This window comes from Hippopotamus amphibius, chromosome 2 (genome assembly GCF_030028045.1).
Source record: "Hippopotamus amphibius kiboko isolate mHipAmp2 chromosome 2, mHipAmp2.hap2, whole genome shotgun sequence".
NCBI lineage: Eukaryota > Metazoa > Chordata > Mammalia > Artiodactyla > Hippopotamidae > Hippopotamus > Hippopotamus amphibius.
Genome location: NC_080187.1, coordinates 86135136 through 86154634, shown reverse-complemented (window position 1 = coordinate 86154634; position 19499 = coordinate 86135136). Strand labels below are relative to the sequence as shown.

General features: G+C 35.0%; 1 protein-coding gene across 3 annotated transcripts in view; it reads left to right on the top strand.

The window, feature by feature from the left end:
- Positions 1-19499, top strand: part of CNTLN (centlein) — a 324043-nt gene that overhangs the window by 279167 nt on the left and 25377 nt on the right. The window lies entirely within an intron of this gene.

Genomic DNA, 19499 nt, shown 5'->3' with positions numbered 1-19499 from the left:
TCATTGACGTTTAGAGACATTGCACCCTGGCCCATGACCTATCAGACATGGAATGGATAGAGGAATGGTAAATGATCTAGCAGGACAGAAGGAAGACACACTGAAGTCTACAAAGGGTGTACCATCTAGAAATTATCTGACCACTGAAGATTCCCAGAAAGGCTCAGGCATTGGCTGCACAAGGAACCACCAAAGCTGAGGTGGTGGGGGAGGGGAGAATACTAGGCTAAAATGGGTGTTTGGTTTGAAAGTCTTTATAAGGAGTTTTTAGACTTCTGGTCTGTACTTCTGCCCCACATGGTCAGCGAGTATTCCTCCCTTAACTCTTCTGGAAAAGCACAGGAGGGGTAGTTCTGGTTTGAGAGATACAAGGCGCTGAGGGCTGGGAACCTGGTAGTTGCTCTGCTCCTTTTAATCCCACTGTGAGTTGTGTATGCCCTGTTTAGTGCCTTTCATTCTGCCTCCTATTGTAGTCAGCAGAGGGATCTGCTGTCATTGTATAAATTATGATGCGTTCCTTAAAGTCAAGAACAATGTTTTATTAATCTCTACCTCCACAGCATGTACCATAGTGACTTGCAAAGAGTCAGCATGCAATAATGATCACTAACTAACCAAATCGAATTTCTATTAGAAAAATGAAATTTTAATAAAAGCCCTTTTGGCCTTGAAGAATAAGAATTAAGACACTGTGACTACCATGGGAAAGTAACTCTTTACTTTCCCCTTTTTTTCTTCTGAAGTTGCATTGTTTTTCTTTGTTTTTTAACCAATCGTTGGTGAGATTGAGTTCTTCCAGCTACTTGTTCCTTCGGATGGCATACATTATTAAAAACTGTCCTATCATAACAATAGAAATTTACTTATATATATAAATGATTTTAATTGATGGAATCTTTATAAAATTAAAGTTTAAATGTCCTTCTATGGAATAAAATAACATCACCACTTATTGTCTTCTTTTTCAAATAACCCTACTATTATTTGAACCACTGAGCTAGACTTGCTGCATATATATATGTATGTGTATATATATATATATAAAACTATACATATATATTAATATGTTAGTGTTCTCAAATCAGTTATACTCTTAGATATTGATCTTATTTATAAGAACTAACATTCCTGGGCTTATAGATTGAATATAATATGGCAAATAAGTAGATTTTATGTATAATACCATTTTCTTTTATTCCTCTAAAAATAGGTGCTTACAACATTTTATGCCAGTATTAATAGTACCCCATTTAAAACAAATCCCTCACTCTGTTTCTTCGGAAATCATAGATACCTTTGGAGTTTTCTCATTTTAAAAATATCTACAAAATGAATGGAATAAAACATTTTATCTCTTTCAATGAAGGTTTCAAATGGTATAAAGTCAGACCAATAATGCTTGCCTCAGATGACTGTAAATGATTGCAGAGTATTAATTTAAATTTATTAATTTAATCATAATTTACCTTTTCTAGATTTAAAATGTCATTCCTTCCAAATGCCTGTTGAATAGTCTCACTGTTTAACTTACGATAAGCACTCTTACTGAATATTGTCATTATTTTACTCATGATGTAGAGCCATTTTTATTATGACTTTAGCTTCATAAACCTTTGTTTTTCTTGTTTTATACTCAGCTTAGAGTTGTATTTGTTGCATTGTTAGCCAATATATAAAATATGAAATATAAGATTTACGCAATTGCTAATTATTGTTTTTCCTGAAGTATTCTTTGAATGTGTCCTTTTTAAACAAGACTTGATAACCAGAACTTTTTAAAATAGAAAAATGAATTTTATAATTAGATATCTGATTGTTATAGACTTGATGAAGTTTCATGACCTTTATGATAATGTAATGGGTGTACTTCTTTACATAGTTTGACAAAAATTATGTTTTAAAAAACAAACTTCATATTTATGTCGAAGGATATGAATAGTATTTAATGATATAGTGAATATCTAATGTCTAGTTGTTCAGTAGTAACATACTAATCCTTCATATTTTTCACCAACAACGATACAGAGTACAGCTGTCCTGGTAGATAAATTCAGGATTGCCATGGTTTCATGACTTTTTAATTTAAGTAACATATTAAAAGTCCTATCCTAGAGAATGATAACAGTTATAGATAAAGTATTTTTAGTACACTTTGGGAACGTTTCCACATTGTTTCAGTTTGGTATTTCAGTTGCCTGCATTAGAATCAACAGATTCTATTGCATTTAAATAAAATGCATTATTGAATCAAAATCTTGGTTGGGGTGAGGTCCAATAATCTGCATATAACAAGTAGGTGATATTATGCATTAATACTGTTTTGAAAATACTGAGTTTTTTTTAAATCCCAATATGGATTTAATCTTATGGATTGAATCTATATAACAAAATATTTATCAGTTTGATATTTAATAGCACCTTTTTACCACTCATAACTTCTAATGGTAATTTGACATTTGTTTTACTTAACTGTGTTTCAGGGCCAATATGCAGTTGATAAGAGTACCACTTCTACTGCTTAATCCATTTTGCTCATAAAGGGCCACAAGCAAACTAATGCCCAAACCAGAAACATTGGCAAAGACTGGATATTGGGGTCTGAGGAATGAGATTACTGTCATTCTTGTCTTCCTCACACATATGGCCCACCCTAGGACTGGGCAGAAGTGCTCAGGAGCTGCCATCTGTGGCGATATATCAGCGATGTGTGAAACACTACTGTGTTAGAGCTCAGCGTTCACCTTTTTAAAAATTTAAGACCTTCCATAATTTGACCCTATTCTGATTAGAATCTAATTTTTTTTCCCGCTACTCTCCAACTTTCACCCAGATTATGTTCAGTCTTGCCTTTTCTCAAGGTCACCTTCTTCCTTGACATATCCTTCCATCTGCTCTTTGCTCTAAATCCTTCAGATTTAGCTCAGGGCCTTCCTCTTTCATGAATCCTTTCTTTAACACTGTGGTTAAGGGGAAAGAGCCCTACTCTACCAGTTTCTGGTTCTGTTATCTCAGGCAAGTGACTTAATCCTCTGTGTGTCAGTTTCCCCATCTATATAGAACGAGGGAACATACCTGAAGTGAGGATTTAAATAAGTTAACATAGATAAAGCTCAAACATTGCCCAGTATGCCCAGTGTTATCTGAGTGTCAGCTGGTAGTACTAGTAGTAGTAGTACGGCTATCATTTATCTCCTGAATAATTATTCTGTATAACATATAAATTAGCACAGAACTGCAACCTCTTGTATTTTTCTTTTTGTTTCAAGTAGATTATAGTCAATTTGAAGTCGGGAATATTGTCATTCATTTTACCTAAAGTACTGGCATGTAATAGGGCTCACTGAATTCTTGGGGAATTGATTATACATCTGCTTTAAAAATGGTGCTGGACACGTACTCACTGCTCAGATTGAAACCTCTGTGAAGGCAAGAGCTCTGCACATTTCTTAACAAGCATAGTTACAGAACGTGCATAGTCCTGCACGGAGCGTTATCATCACTGGGACTCCTTCTGTGCAGAGCTTATTAGGGTATCAGGTACACAAAAGTACTTAATAAATATTATTAGTAGTATTAATAGTGATAATGTTTGTTCTGGCCCTGTTGTGGAATCTGTGTTCCCTTTAGTCTTTTCATTTATGCATAGGGCACAACCAGATTATAGAAGAGGTGGAGTGGCCATCTGTTCTAGATCTAGTCTTGGATATGGAATTTTGCCCTGGAGTAAAATCGAGTGCTTTGAGCATCTGGGCTGGATATATGTGGCAGAGCTGAGGCTTTGAATTCTCCTAATGACTGAATAAAACACACAAGGGAAATTTCTAGAAGTATTTGCTCAGTTTGATTGAGCCCTGATATAGGATTGTTAATGTGCTTGTATGTGAGAGTCATATGCTCAATTCCATCTTCTCGATGGCTTTTGTTAGCTGGTAAATAAATACCAGCCAAAGAACAACATTTAGCCAGAAGCTTAAATCATTTAAATATCAATATGTACTTGCTTGGTAAGACTTAGCATGATAATTTGGGCATATAAATTTCTTGCTTCTTTAGTGAGAACGTTTATAGAGCATTATAATTTTATTTTTAATATGCACAATTGTTAATGCTTTGGTACTGATCCACTCTCTTAACTATGATTTTTTTCTATTCTTTTTTTTCCCTTTATTGCGATGTGACATATAACATTGCATAAGATTAAGCTATACAATATGATGACTCGATACATGTATATATTATGAAATGTTTACTACAGTAAGATTAGTTAACACATCCTTAACCTCACATAATTACCATTTTATTGTTATTGTTATGGTGAGGACATTTACAATCTACTCTCATAGCAAATTCCAAGAATACAACACAGTATTGTTAACTATAGTCACTAAGCTGTACATTAGATCCCTGGAACTTATTCTTCTTATAACTGGAAGTTTGTACCATTTGACCAACATCTCCTTTCCCCTACTCCTCAGCCCCTGGCAACCACGTTTCTACTCTCTGTTTCTGAGTTTGGCTTTTTAAAATTCCATATATAAGTGATATCATCCAGTATTTGTCTTTTTCTGTCTTACTTATTTCACTTAGCATAATACTTTCAGGGGCCATCTATGTTGTCACAGATGGCAGGATTTCCTTCTTTTTTATGGCTGAGTAATATTCCGTTGTGTGTATACATACACATACACACACAAGCACACATACACACACACACACCCCCCACATTTTTCTTATCCATTAATCCATTGATGGACTCAAATTGTTTCCATGTCTTGACTACTATAAATAATGCTGCAGTGACCATGGGAGTGCATATGTCTCTTTGAGATCCTGTTTCATTTCCTTTGGATATGTACTCAGAAGTGGGATTGCTGGTAGTTCTATTTTTCATTTTTTAAGGGACCTCTATACTGTTTTCCATAGTGATTGTACCAATTTACATTCCCACCAACAGTACACAGTGGTTTCCCTTTTTTCCCACATCCTCGCCAGCATTTGTTATCTCTTGTCTATTTGATAATAGCCATTCCATTCTTGTGATTTTGATTTGCATTTCTCTGCTGATTAGTGAGGTTGAGCACCTTTTCATGAACTTGTTGGCCATTTGTATGTCTTCTTTGGAAAAATGTCTGTTGAGATCCTTTGTCCATTTTTAAATTGGGTTAGTTGGGTTTCTGTTATTAAGTTGTATGGGTTGTATATAGTGAAGTCAGGAAATGTGATGCCTCTAGCTTTGTTCTTTCTCAAGATTGCTTTGGCTACTCAGTCTTTTGTAGTTTCATACAAATTTGGGGATTTTTTTTTCTATTTCTGTGAAAAATGCCATTGGAACTTTGGTAGAGGTCGCATTGAATAGATGGCTTTGGGTAGGATGGACATTTTAACAATATTCACTCTTTTTTTTTTAAGAACTTTTATTGAGATACAGTTAACAGACAATAAACTGCATACATTTAGAGTGCAATATTCACTCTTTCAACAGGATATCATTCCATTTATTTGTGTCTTTAGTTTCTTTTGTCAGTGTCTTATAGTTTTTAGTGTATAGATCTTTCACTTCCTTGGTTAAACTTATTCCTAAAATTTTGTTGTGTTGGGTGCTACTATAAGTGGGAGTGCTTTCTTTTATTTTTTTTTATGTGTTTTATTCTTAGTGTATAGTCACACAACTAATTAATTTTTGTCTGTTGATTTTGTATCCTGAAACTTTACTGAATTTGTTGATTAATTATGACAGCTTTTTGATGGAGTCCTTAGGACTTTCTATATAAAAGATCATGTCATGAGCAAAAAGAGACATTTTTTTTTCTTTCTTTCTGATTTGGATGCCTTTCATTTCTTTTTACTGCTTAATTGCTCAGCTAGGACTTCCAGTACTGTGTTGAATAGGAGAGGTGAGAGTGAGCACTTTTCTCTTGTTCCTGATCTTAGAGGGAAAACTTTCAGCCTTTCACTTTGAGTGTGAGGTTAGCTTGGGCTTGTATTATATGGCCTTTGTTTTGTTCCATTATGTTCCTTCTATACACAGTTTGTGGAAAGTTGCGTCATGAAAGGATGTTAGGTTCTGTCTAATGCTTTTTCTGCATTTATTGAGATGATCATATTTTTATCCTTCATTCTTTTAATGTAGTATATCATATTTATTGATTTGATATGGTGACTCATTCTTGCATTCCAAGGATAAATCCCACTTGACCATGGTGTTTGATCCTTTTAATGTGTTGTTGAATTCAGTTTGCTAGTATTTTGTCCAGAGGTTTTGCATCTATATTCATCAGAGGTATTGGCCTACAGTTTTCTTTTCTTGGAGTGTCCTTTTCTGGCTTTGGGATCAGGTTAATGCTCACCTCATAAAATGAGTTTGAAAGTGTTCTCTCCTTTTACATTCTTTGCAAGAGTTTGAGAAGGATTGACATTAATTTTCCTTTGTTTGGTAGAATTCACCATTGAAGCCATCAAGTCACAGGCTTTTCTTTGTTGGAAGGTGTTTGATTCTTGATTCAGTCTTCTTACTCATTATTGGTCTGTTCAGATCTTCTGTTACTTATGTTCTAGGAATTTATCCATGTCTTCTAGGTTGTCCAATTTGTTGTCATATAATTGTTCATGGTATCCTGTTACGATCCTTTGTATTTCTGTAGTATCAGTTGTAATAGCTTCTCTTTCATTTCTAATTTTATTAATTTGAGTCCTTTCTCTCTTTTTCTTGGCAAATCTAGATAAAAGTTTATCCATTTTGTTTATCTCTTTTAAGAACTAGCTCTTAGTTTCACTAATCTTTTCCGTTGTCTTTTTTTGTCTCTATTTATTTCCACTCTGCTCTTTGTTGTTTCCTTCCTTCTGCTACCTTTGGGTTTAGTTTGTTCTTTTTCTAGTTCCTTGAGGTGTAAAGTTAGATTTTTTTTGAGAGTTTTTTTTTTCTTAATGTAGGGTTCAACATGGCAGCAGAGGCCAGTGACAAGAGTTGAGTGTTGGCGTGCAGGTGCTCCTGTGGAGGGGCCAGCTGCAGGTGAGCCCAGCGACAGCAGACAGGGCCACATCTGGGCCCACACACAGCTGTGGGGGCCTTAGCTGTTGGCATGCAGTCCTGTGGCTACAGGGTCTCACCACAGGCACTTGCATGTTACTGGAGGCCAGTGACAGGAGTCAGACCAGTGGCTAACTGGTCCACAGCGGAAGGGGTTAGCCCCAAATGCATGCACAGCCATGTATGAGCTGCATGGGTCTAGGCTGCCATCTTGAACTTGTGCAGCTGCAAAGGCCACGCTGGCTTCCAGTGCAGATTGCAGGGTCCAGCTGGGGACAGAGCGGGACCCAGTCAAGTGGCATCTGTGCAGGTGGAAACCTGTAGGGGGAAAGCACAGGGGTGAAGTCTGCAGGGGGTTCGTGGCAGCCGTCCCGGGCGTTGGTTTCTTCAGTGGCGAAAGCTGTTGGGATCCTGCACAGATCTGTGAACTGCAGCTGCTCCCTCTGCGTAGCGGATGTTGGGAGCCCCGGCCGTTCTTCCTTGCTCCAGCCTGCCTCTGTACGTCTTAGCTTCGTCAGTCTCTGGGTGGTGTGAAACTGAAGTGTGTCCTTCATGCAGTGATGCAGAAATCTGGGGAGGGTGGCTGCTCACCTCATGCTCCCTTTCTCAGCGAGACAGGTTGTACCAGGGAGTTCCCCTTTGGCACTGAGCAGTGCTCCTCTGGGAGGTGAGATGATGCAGGCAAAACAAAGCGGTTCTCTTTCTTTGTGTGGAGTTATTCTCAGGTTTTTTGCTCTACTCTGTTGCCAGTATTTCTTAAGTGGACTCCTGAGCTTTTCCAAATCTTTTTTGGTTTGTGGATATATGTCTGGTTGTTGATATTTGTGGGGGGATGGAGGCTGGGTCTCCCAGCCCACCATTTTGGTGACATCACTTCTTAAACACTTTTATAATAAAATCTAATTTGAGTTAACTCTGTCTTATCATTATACAAGAAAGGTAAATGACAGCTGTTTTTAAAGAAGAGGTTTTTTTTTTTAAATAAAAAATACATTACTTTAATTGGGTGAGCTTTAAAATATGTAAATTTTATCTTAATAAAGCTGTAAATAAGAGACTGTTAAAAAAAATTACTCCTCCAAGAAACTATGACGATAAGGGTGACTCCACAGTATTTGAGTAGCCAATTATAACCTTCATCATAATAATCTAATCTTACTGAAAAATTCATTAAGACTCAATGAAATTCAGAATTTTTTGTAGTTGCTAACACAGATCAAGACTCATTGATGAAGACTGGAAAACTAGATCGAATAATACTGGAAGGAAAGAGCTTGCTGTCTTTCACTCCAACACTGTTGCTCACGGCTTACAGTAATTACAACACTGAAAAATATAGTGACTTTAAGCTGAGATGTAGATCCAAGAAAATACTCTTATTTTGAAAATATAATCCAATATTGGGACAATTCCTAGCCCATGATATTCCAATAAGTTTAATAAGGCCGAGGTAAATTTTTAGAAATTCAGTTAACATTAACTGAATGCTTATTTTGTGCCATACAGTGTTTTTACTTACCTTGACAATAAGTGATAGCCAAGAACCATTATTCAAGTGATGCAGGTAGAGTGAAACTTTTTTAAGCTTTAATGATTTTAACATTAGAGTATTTTTAAAAGTCTTGCACAATTTGGGAGTCTTAAAATTGCTTAGAGAAGAACTGAGCAGGTTTTGAACTGATAAGAGAAGGCAATTTTGTAATGGAGGGAAGGAAAGTAAAAATAAAATCAAGATGAAACTGGCACCCAGAACTGAAACAAAAGGTGAGTGTGATAATATGAAAACAAAAACTTAACTTGGATATATGGGTGGAAGGTAAAATATTTCAATGAACTTAATGCAGTGAGACTCTATTGTGTATCTGAAAGGTATAATTTGGAAGGGAAGAGGAACATTCAGGTATCGTGAAGTATATTTCAACCAAATAATGTAACATGTTTTAATAATAGAGACATTTTTTTCCAAATACACCTATGTTAATTTTAGCCAGCAGCTAATGGCAACAATGCTAAAAACTAATATGTATCCTATTTGTAGAATGGCAGTTCAAAGTATTTTGAATTAGGATGCCTATAGTTGACAAGTAAAAGGACTGAAGCATTATTGATGATATGCATATTTATGCAGGATTACTGCTTTTAAATGAGTAAATGTCTATACCTATTGTAATATTGCCTCCTTTTTTCCTACCAATGCTGTAATTTAAAATTGTAACAGTTTTAAAAATTGAGATATAGTTGACATATAATATTACATTAGTTTCAGGTGTACAACATAGTGATTTAATATATGTATTCCAAAATGATCACTGTAATAAGACTAGTTAACATCCATCACCATACATAGGTACAAAAATTTTTTCTTGTGAAAAGAACTGTTAATTAAGGCATTTGAAGTGAAAGTATATAAGGTACATTATTTAGTAATAGCACCACTCATTATGTGTGCTATGTAACATTGATTGGTTCTACCTCATTTTGATACCTCTTTTTAAACTTATGTTTTTTTTTAATTTTTATTGAAATATAGTTGATTTACAGTGTTGGGTTAGTTTCAGATGTATAGCAAAGTGATTCAATCTTAAACATATATTAATATATACATATATATTCTTTTTTTGCATTCTCTTCCATTATAAGGTATTACAAGATGTTGAGAATAGTTCCCTGTGCTATACAGTAGGTGCTTGTTGGTTTTCTATTTTATGTATAGTAGTGTATATATTTTAATCCCAAACTCCTAATTTATTGCTCCCCTCTTTAACCTTTGGTAATTTTGTTTTCTATGTCTGTGAGTCTATTTCTGTTTTGTAAATAAGTTCATTTGTATCTTTTTATTTTTAGATTCTGCATATAAGCGATATCATATGATATTTCTCTTTGTCTGGCTTAACTTCACTTAGTATGATAATCTTTAGGTCCACCCATGTTGCTGCAAATGGCATTATTTCATTCTTTTTTATGGCTAATATTCTATTGTATATACGTACCGCATCTTCTTTATGCATTCATTTGCCATATCTCTTTTTAATGACACTCTAGTGGTCTGTGAGGGTGGATTCTGGAATCCCAGTATTATTCAACCCTAGTGAGAAATTCTCTTGGGATACATAAGATTAAGAAATTGTTGAAATAGATCTCAGAAACCCATTGGACCATATAATCAACCCCCCCCCCCAATCTGTTTGTACGTCATTGTAGAAGATTAGTCATATGGCTTTTCACCTGGTTCACAGTCTTCCTCTGCAACACAATATTGTTACGAGTTTGGGTGACCTCCTATCCATGTAGGTCATCCAGCACCCTGGCCTCTCAATTCTTCACCATATTCAGTTCCAGTGATTAGTCTCATGATTATATCCCTGACGCTTGGTTCTCAACTAAGGAAGCATCATCCACCTTATGGAGCATTTGGAAATATGTGGGTGCTTTGGGTTGTCACACTGACCAGGAGATGCTACTGATATTCAGTGCCCATTGGCCAGAGATGCTAAACATCCTACATTGTGAAGGTTAGCCCCACACAGTAAAAAACTGTCATCTCCAAAATACCAGAAGTGTCCCCATTAAGAAATATTACTCTTGGCCTTGTCATCAGCTCCAAAATCTCTTATTTCCAGCATCTTATTCTCTGACTCCCATGTCTTTTTGTTACTTACTCCAACAATTCTCTAATATGATTACAACCTTAAATTGATTGACCTTATGACCTTTTCCTAATTATTACCACTTTCCTTCCCTTTATGCTTTCACTACCCTCCTCGTGCAGCAAGGACTTCATGTTCTGTCATGGTCACTGTTTAACATATTCTCAGTCTCCTCATCTGTCCCTCTGTCATATTCACATGGAAAAAATCCATACCTAGTTTGATTTGAATCTCTACCCACTTTTCATCTGCACCCAAGCAGCTGAATGTCTCTAAAGAAAAATACAACCATACTGATTGGTCTTAATTTAAGTTCATAACCAAGAACTTCAGGTGGGACCTCAGCACCTGAAGGTGCTCTCTCCTCTATGTAATCCTGTTACACTTTCTGAGTGCATTCAGCCCCTAGGTTTCCCCAGCAGTCCTTTCTCCTATCTTCTCAGACCTCCAGCATCCACCCCCTCCTTAGCATCTCAATCTCAGCTTCTATTTCACTGAGAAAGCAGAAGCAACCTAAAGAAAATTTTCTCTTTTTTTTCATTACCAAGCCTACAATCCGCTGGAATCTGTACTCCTCCCAGCCTTACTTCCATTATACTGTTCTTTTGTCTTAGGATTTGTTTTTTCACCAGTCCCCCGGGTGGTGGGGCCCCAAGCCTGGACTCATCCCTATCTTTTCTCTTTCTCCCATGCTGAATGTCTAATCCCACATCAAATCCTGTGTGCTGGTACTTGAAAGTGGATCCAGAATTCTGCTGCCTCTCACCACTGCTCCTGCCCAGCTTATCATTATCTCTTGCTTATACCTCTGCATTACTCTCCTAGCTCATCTCCCTTCTTCAGCTCTTGCTCCAGCAATCTTTTTCTCCATTTATTGGTCAGAGTGGTTCTTTTTAAACTAAAAACATATCACTGTCACTCCCTTGCTCGAAATTGTCTCATGACTCCTCATTACACAATAAAATGAAAAGTCTTCACTGCCCTACAAGGCTTCCATGATTAGTCTTGTTACTTTTGTGACTTTACTCTCTGCTACATGTCACCTCACTGATTTCTCTTTAACCATACTGACTTTCTTGCTGTTCCTTGAATACTGCAAGCCCTGTTCTTTCTCAAAGTCTTAGCTCTTTTCCTCTATACATTAAAATAGTTTATCTTTTCACTTCTTCAGTGAATGTGAGCAAGGCAACTGCCCAAGTGGGACTCTTTAGGACACATGAAACAATGGAAAAGAAAGATACTAGTAAAACCTACAGGTAAATCTGACTAACTGTTGATGTTAATGATCACAGTACCAGAAGTCGGGAGGTGTGGGTGGTTGGAAGAGTTAAGTTTTTTTTTGCTCTGGTGGAACATGTGGAGGATGAAAAACTGTACATATTGATTTAAAACATAATATTATTACATTAAATTAACCAAATTAAATACTTAATAATCTTAAATATATGTTCAGAAGTTTTAAACGTGACCACAAGAATAGGAATCAAGTATTTAATTTTGAAAGAATTAGAGGAAATTAAAAAAAGTAAAGCTCCATCAGTTCAACACAAGCCAAGAAGAAGAATGGAAGGAAGGGAAGAAGGAAAGACTGAACAAAGGAGAGGAACAGTATATAAGAACCATGGTAAATAAAAAAGATAGGATGATCCAAATATACCAATAATCACAATATATGTAATAAAGTTGAAATGTATTTTAAAAAAAGAAAAAAAGAGAGACCATGGGATTGTGAAAAAGATGCACCTAAAACATAATGATCCAAAAGCTAAAAAAATAAAAATAAAATTATGATATCCTGCAACTAGCTTGTACCAGCCTGTGAGAATTGATTTTGCATATCTCTTCCCAGCATCTCCTTCCTGTTGGTTGCTTGAAATCAATCATGGTGCAGGTACTTAACACCATAGAAACTGACAAGCATTACAAGGCATACCCATCCCCTGCAAAAGAGCTTGTTTGCCAGCACGCAATTGAATATATTCCAGGTAAATGCTAACAAAAAGAAGATATAGCAATATTATTTTGAGACAAAATTAAATAAAAAATTATTAATAAGGATAAAGAGGGCAGCTTCATATTAAAAAATGGATAGTTTGCACAGAAGATATAAAATGCATGAATTTTTATGTACCTGACAACATTAAGCAAAATTGGTGAAACTACAAAAGGAAATCAATGAATCCACACATGTATTTACTATCTTGTAGTATATTTAATCTATACTATATTCAGAAATCAACAATTCAGATAGAGAAAATGTGAGCAAGGCAACTTTTTTTTCAAACCCACGTGGAACATTCACAAAAGCTACTAACATCTTACACCACAAAGTTCAACAAGTTCAAAAAAGCAAAAATCATTTAGGCTATGTACCATGAGTAAGGTAAAATATAATTATGATTTTACAAAATAGGTGGCCAAATGTTTCTATCCACTTAGAAATTCCGAACTCATCTATGTGATTTCGGGTTAAGGAGGAAATAAAAAGTAAGTGTAGGAACTGTTTCAAAATGAACTACGGTGAAATATTAAAACCTTTGAAATTCAGCCAAAATTTAACTTTCAACTCAAGATGCTAGGGGAAAAAAAACCCAATAAACTCAAAGAAAATTTTTAAATGGCTTTAATAAAGATAAAAGAAAGAAGTCCATAAACTATAAAACAACTCTTCTTCTCCTCCCCCAAAATGAATTGAACATATGCAACTAAACTTTGTCAATGACATGTTTGTGGACCTAGGAAATTCAAGAGAGGCAAATCATAAACTATAAGAACTAACCAGATAATTCAGCAACACGTTCAGAACAAGGTCAACATACAAAATAAAGCAGACTTTACAAGTAAGAATATATTAAAAATACTATTTTTAAATTTCTATTTACAATGATAAGAATCCGTTAAATACCCAGGAATAAACCTTTCAAGAAATGCAAGAAACCTATAAAATGGACTATGAAATACTGAATGACGTAAAACAGAACTGAATACATGGAGAGAGATGTTGTTTTTCTGAAAGGGAAGAAATAATATTGTTTAATGTGAGAATTCATTCCATATCTCATCTAAATGTCAGTGCTGTCCAAGATACAAACTAATTCTAAAAATATAACTGAAGAGGGGGTGAAGATGCCTGAAGAAGAAGAATGGGAAGGAGAGAAGAAAATGTTTCCTAGCAAACATCAAAACCTGCTATAAAGCTGTATAAATAAAATAGCATGATTGGTGCAGAAATAGATGCATAGAGCATTGGAAGCGAAAGAGTTGCAAAACAGACTCATACAGGGGAATTTAGAGTATAAAGTTTGGATTTTGCATTTCAAATCGGTATACAGGAAGGTAGTTAATAATGGCATTGGAGAAATTGCTTTCAAGTTAGAAAATAATAAGATTAGCTATATACCTCACATAACCCACAGATATATATTCCACATTGATATAAAATCCAAGAATAGAGAAGAAAATGGTTAAAGCATTACAAAATTTTTTATAATCTTGAGATGGGAAAAATCTTAATTACCAAAACACAAAACCTAAAATCAATAAAGGTCATAACTAAAAATCATGATTATATAAAAACACTTAACTGTAGTGAAAAGATACTGTACATAAAGTTAAAAGACTAGTGACAATATGAGAGACTGTTTGCCCAGATAAAACAATATCTAGGATATAAAAAGAATTTTTGCAAATAGATGAATAAAAGACAAATAGTCCAGCAGAAATAAGGGCAAACAATAAAAGTAATCACTGAAGAAGAAACACTGTAGTACATAAATATATTGTAAAGATGCTCAGTCTTCTAGGAAGCCAAGAATGCAAGATAAATAAAAATTAAAAATTTTTGTCTGTTTGACATCAGATCAAAAAACTATAAAAGATAAATAAAATCTAAAATTAGTAAGAATCTATGAAAAAAAGTACTCACATGCTTTTGAAAGGAGTGTAAACAGAAACAGCATTTTTAAAGAGCAACATGGCGATTTCTTTCATAATTTAACATGTACATAGGATGGTTCTTTGAAAAGATCAACTAAGTTGATAAAATCCCTAGCTAAACTGATCTAAAGAAAACATACAAATTGCCAATATCAGGAATGAAAGATAGGATATCACTACAGATCCTAAAACATAGGTAATAAGAAAACATTATGAACAAGTTTATAACAATAAATTTGACAATTCAGGCTAAATGTACAACTTCCTTGAAGAGTACATCTTACGTATCATGTAGGGATGTCACAGTCATACACCACTAGCCCCACATATTTCAGATAATATTGGGTTTGCTGGGGGAAACCTGAGAGGCAGACAAGCAGTAGAATGAAAGCCCCAGGACTTACTTTATTCCACAGCAAAGACCGAGTGTCAGTATTGGTATGCACCATGGCCAGGTTTCCAGCGGAGAGAGGCCTAGGCCAGCAAGCTGAATGTGTGACAGAGTGCACTCCAAGAGCAAGGAAGAGCCCCATCCCCACTGTGTCTGCACACTGGGGATCCGAGGTTGAGCATTGCCTACAAGAGCACAGGCATCAGCCAAACCCTTTGCTCTTTCCTCCAACTGACTCAGTGTTGCTATTACCCCACTAAACTACCAAGAGGAGAAGGAAAATGAGCTTCCAGAACCATTTGGAATTTACTCTTTTCGTCACAAAAACTGACAAGAGATGGAATTGAAAATATAGTAGCTCTTTATTAGTTAAAAAAAATTGTATTTTTTTTAAATCTAAAACCTTCACACAAAAAACACATGCCTCTCTCCAGAGAGTTTTCCTGAGCAATTCTATCAAACGTTTGAGGAGAAATATAGCACCATCTTACAGAAGCTTTTTCAGAAAACGGAAGAAAATAAGTCCCAACTCATTTTATGTGGTCAGCATAGCCCTAAAACCAAGACCTGACAAAACATTATAAAAAAAAAAAATCACAGGCCAGCACTACACCATGAACATCGATGTAAAAATCCTCAACTGCATATCAATTAATTGAATCCAGCATTATGTGAAAATGATTTACACCATGATTAAGTTGATATTTTTCTAGGAACAAAAGATTGATTCAACAGTTCTAAAAAGTCAATCAATGTAATCCACCCCGTTCAGAGAACAAAATGGAATTTCAAACAAATACTGCCTAAAATCATTTGACAAAATTCAACACCCATTTATGAAAACAAAAACAACAAAACCAGAAAATTACGTGTAGAAGGGAACTTGATATATTAAAGGGCCTCTATAAAAAACTCACAGCAAACATCACACATAATAATGAAATATTAAACACTTTCTCCTTGAGACTAGGAGCAAGGCAGAGTTGTTTACTCACCACTTCTACTCAATATTCCACTGTAATACAAGAAAAGGGTGAAATAAGATATAAATATTGGTAAAAATAATGTTTCTGTATGCAGATGACCTGATTCTCTTTTTTTATTGTGGTAGAAAACATAACCATAATAATTTGCCATCTTAACCATTTTTAAGTGTACAGTTCAGTAGTGTTAAGTATATTCACATTGTTACAAAATAGACTTCCAGAACTTTTTCATCTTGAGACTCTTATACTCTATACCCATTAAACAACAAGTCCCCTTTCTCCCTCCACCTCGCCTCTGGTAACCACCATTCACTTTCTGTGACTACATTACGAATGTAGTCACACTTTAAATACCTCATATACGTGGAATCATGCAGTGATTGACCTTTTGTGACTGGCTTATTTTACTTCGCATAATGTCCTCAAGGTTCATCCATTAGGGAGCATGTGACGGGCTGTCCTTCCTTTTAAAAGCTGAATAATATACCGTTGTATGTATATATCACATTTTATTTGTCCATTCATCTATCAGTGGGCATTTGGGTTGCTTTTACCTCTTGGCTATTGTGAACAGTGCTGTTGTAAATCTAAGTGTGCAAAGATCTTGCTTTCAGGCGTATTTTGAATATATCCGGAAGTGAGATTCCTGGATCACATAGTAGTTCTCTTTGTAACTTTTTGAGTATCTCCATACTGTTTTTCATTAAAGTTGCACCATTTTACAATCCCACCAACAGTGTGCAAGGGTTTTGTTTTTTTCACATCCTTGTCAACACTTGTTATTTTCTGTTTTTTCAATAATAGCCTTCCTAACGGGTGTGAGGTGATACCTTATTGTGATTTTGATGTACATTTCTCTGATGAGACATGACTCTCTACATAGAGAATTCTAAGGATTTATAAAACAACTACTAGAATTAACAAGAGAGGTTAGCCATTTCATAGGATACAAGATCAAAGTACAAAAATCAATTTTTTTTTGTATATTAACACTAAACAATTGGAAAATGAAGTAAACTTTCAACTTATAGCATCAAAAATACAATTTTTAGAACTAAATTCAGGAAAAAATATGTAAGCCACCGAATGTTGGAAAGAATGTGGAGCATGGAGAATTTTTATCCATTGGTGGTACAAGTTCTGAGGGAAAGCTATAGAAGTTTCTAATAAATGAAACATTCACCTACTATATGACTCAGCAATTCAACGTCTAGATATTTACTCAAGAGAAATGAAAATGTGTATACACGTACACACAAAATACACAAGAATATTTATAGCAGTTTTATTCATAATAGTCAAGAACTAGAAACAACCCAAGTGTCCATCTATAGGAAAATGTGTAACAACATTACAATTATGTAATTAGGAATAAAAGTCAGCAATAAAAGAAATTAGCTACTTATACTTGTAATAATGTGGATGAATCTCAAAAACATTATAAGTGAAAGAATCCAAACACAAAATAGTACATACTGTATGATTCCATTTGTAATAACTTATAAAACAGGCAAAACTAATCTATAGAGATTAAAAAATAATAATAGCAGACAGTTGTTGCCTGCCTCTCAGAGCTAGGGATGGGGACTGACTAGAAAAAGACACAAGCCAACTTTCTGGAGTGATGAAAATGTTCTTTACTTTGATCTGGGTGTGAGTTACCCAGCGTTTTCATTTGTTAAAACTCATAAAATCATGCAATTAAGACTTGTACATTTCACTGTGTATAAATTTTGCCTCAAAAAATAGTAATGAGAACTATAAATAAATATTGATCTTTAGTTAAGATGTGAATGCTGAAGCATTTAGGGGGGACCATACAGATGTCTGCAGCTTCCTTTGAAATACATCAACAAAATAAGATGGATCCGTGGATGGACAGATACATGATAAAGCAAGTATATCAAAAATTACTTGTAGCCTATAGGTAGTGGGTACATGGTTGTGCACTGTGCATTTCTTTAAACTTGTCTGCATGTTTGAAATTTTTTTATAATAAAAATGCACTTTGGAGAATTCTGACTTGATTATAAAGGGATAAAAATCATCATTTCCCCGTCTTTGCTCCCTTGGAATCACGTGACAGATAAAGAGAATAAGAAACAAAAATTCAGTTCCTTTTTACAGCAAACCTAGGTCAAAGTTAAAACCCTGTATTTCAGAAGACATGGAAGAACAGCCAAAACCAGGTAAGGTTGGTGAAGACATCCAAAAGGAAGCAAAAATAAGACACCAGGGAGAGAAGACTTAGGTGCTGCAGACCTAGGTGCTGAAGATCAAGAAAAAACACAGTCTTCAAAGATGACTTCAAAGGTCACATGAGGTACACATCCAAATCACCTGTTTGCAACAGTAGACTGAGTCTGCAACAGCTTGTGTAAGAGCCTCCTAGAATTAGTTTCCTTCCAGGGAAGAGGAGGAGGCAGGACTTAATGAAGAATAACACAGACAAGGCGTATCTGCAGGAAGCAGCTTTCCTCATAGCAGCCAAGAATAGAAATTCCTTACATTGTAAAAAACCAAACAAACCATAACAAAAATAACCTGGCTAGTGGAATTCATCAGAAAAAATAAATAAGTTCATATATAAAATTTCACCAGCCTGGAACACAGTACATGTCCCTCTGCCACATAACTTTCTACAAATAGGTGATCTAGGAAAAACTCTTCTCTTTCAAAAATGAGTCCTGAAAAATGAACCAACATAGTATCTATACAAATAGATTAGAATAAGAATGGAGGAAAGAAACAGGAAAAGTAAATGGCAGGGAAAGAAGTTTTGCCACAGATAGATGCTGCAGAGCAGATGAAAATATTTTACTATGAATAAAAATATTAATGAAATAATTTCCTCCAAAAAGCATGTTTAAGTTGGAAATAAATGTAAGAATTTAGAGAAAAGATAGTGAAACATGGGAAAAAATGAAAGCAAGTTGGCAGACAAAGCAAAGAAGTAAAAGAAAATAAAATTATCTCAGGAAAATATATATTTTTCTGGGTTTTATATGAATGTATTTGTGGATAAATATGTTGAGCTTATTGCATTTAATGTAAATTAAAACTAAAAGAACAAGTTACAGATATACAAAACAATATGGATGAATCTTTAAAACACCACATTGAGCAAAAGCAGTCAGACACAAAAGAGTACATAGTGTATTATTCCATTTACATGACATTCTAGAACAGGAAAAATTAAGATGATATAAATCAGAGCAGTGCTATCTGGATGTGGGAGGAATTGCCTAGGAAGGAACAGCAAGGAAATTTCTGGAGTATGAAGATGTTCTGTATCTTGAGCAGGCTGTTGGCTACACAGAAGCATATGACTGTCAAAGCTCATTAAACTAATCACTTAAATGTGTGCACTATTTCATTCTAATTATGCTTCAATTAAAAAAAACGTATCGGGGGAAATGATTTATGAAGCAAGTGACAGAGGTTCAACGTATGTATAATTGAAGTCTTCAAAGAGGAAAAGGAATGATGGAAGAGAACAAATATTAAAGCTG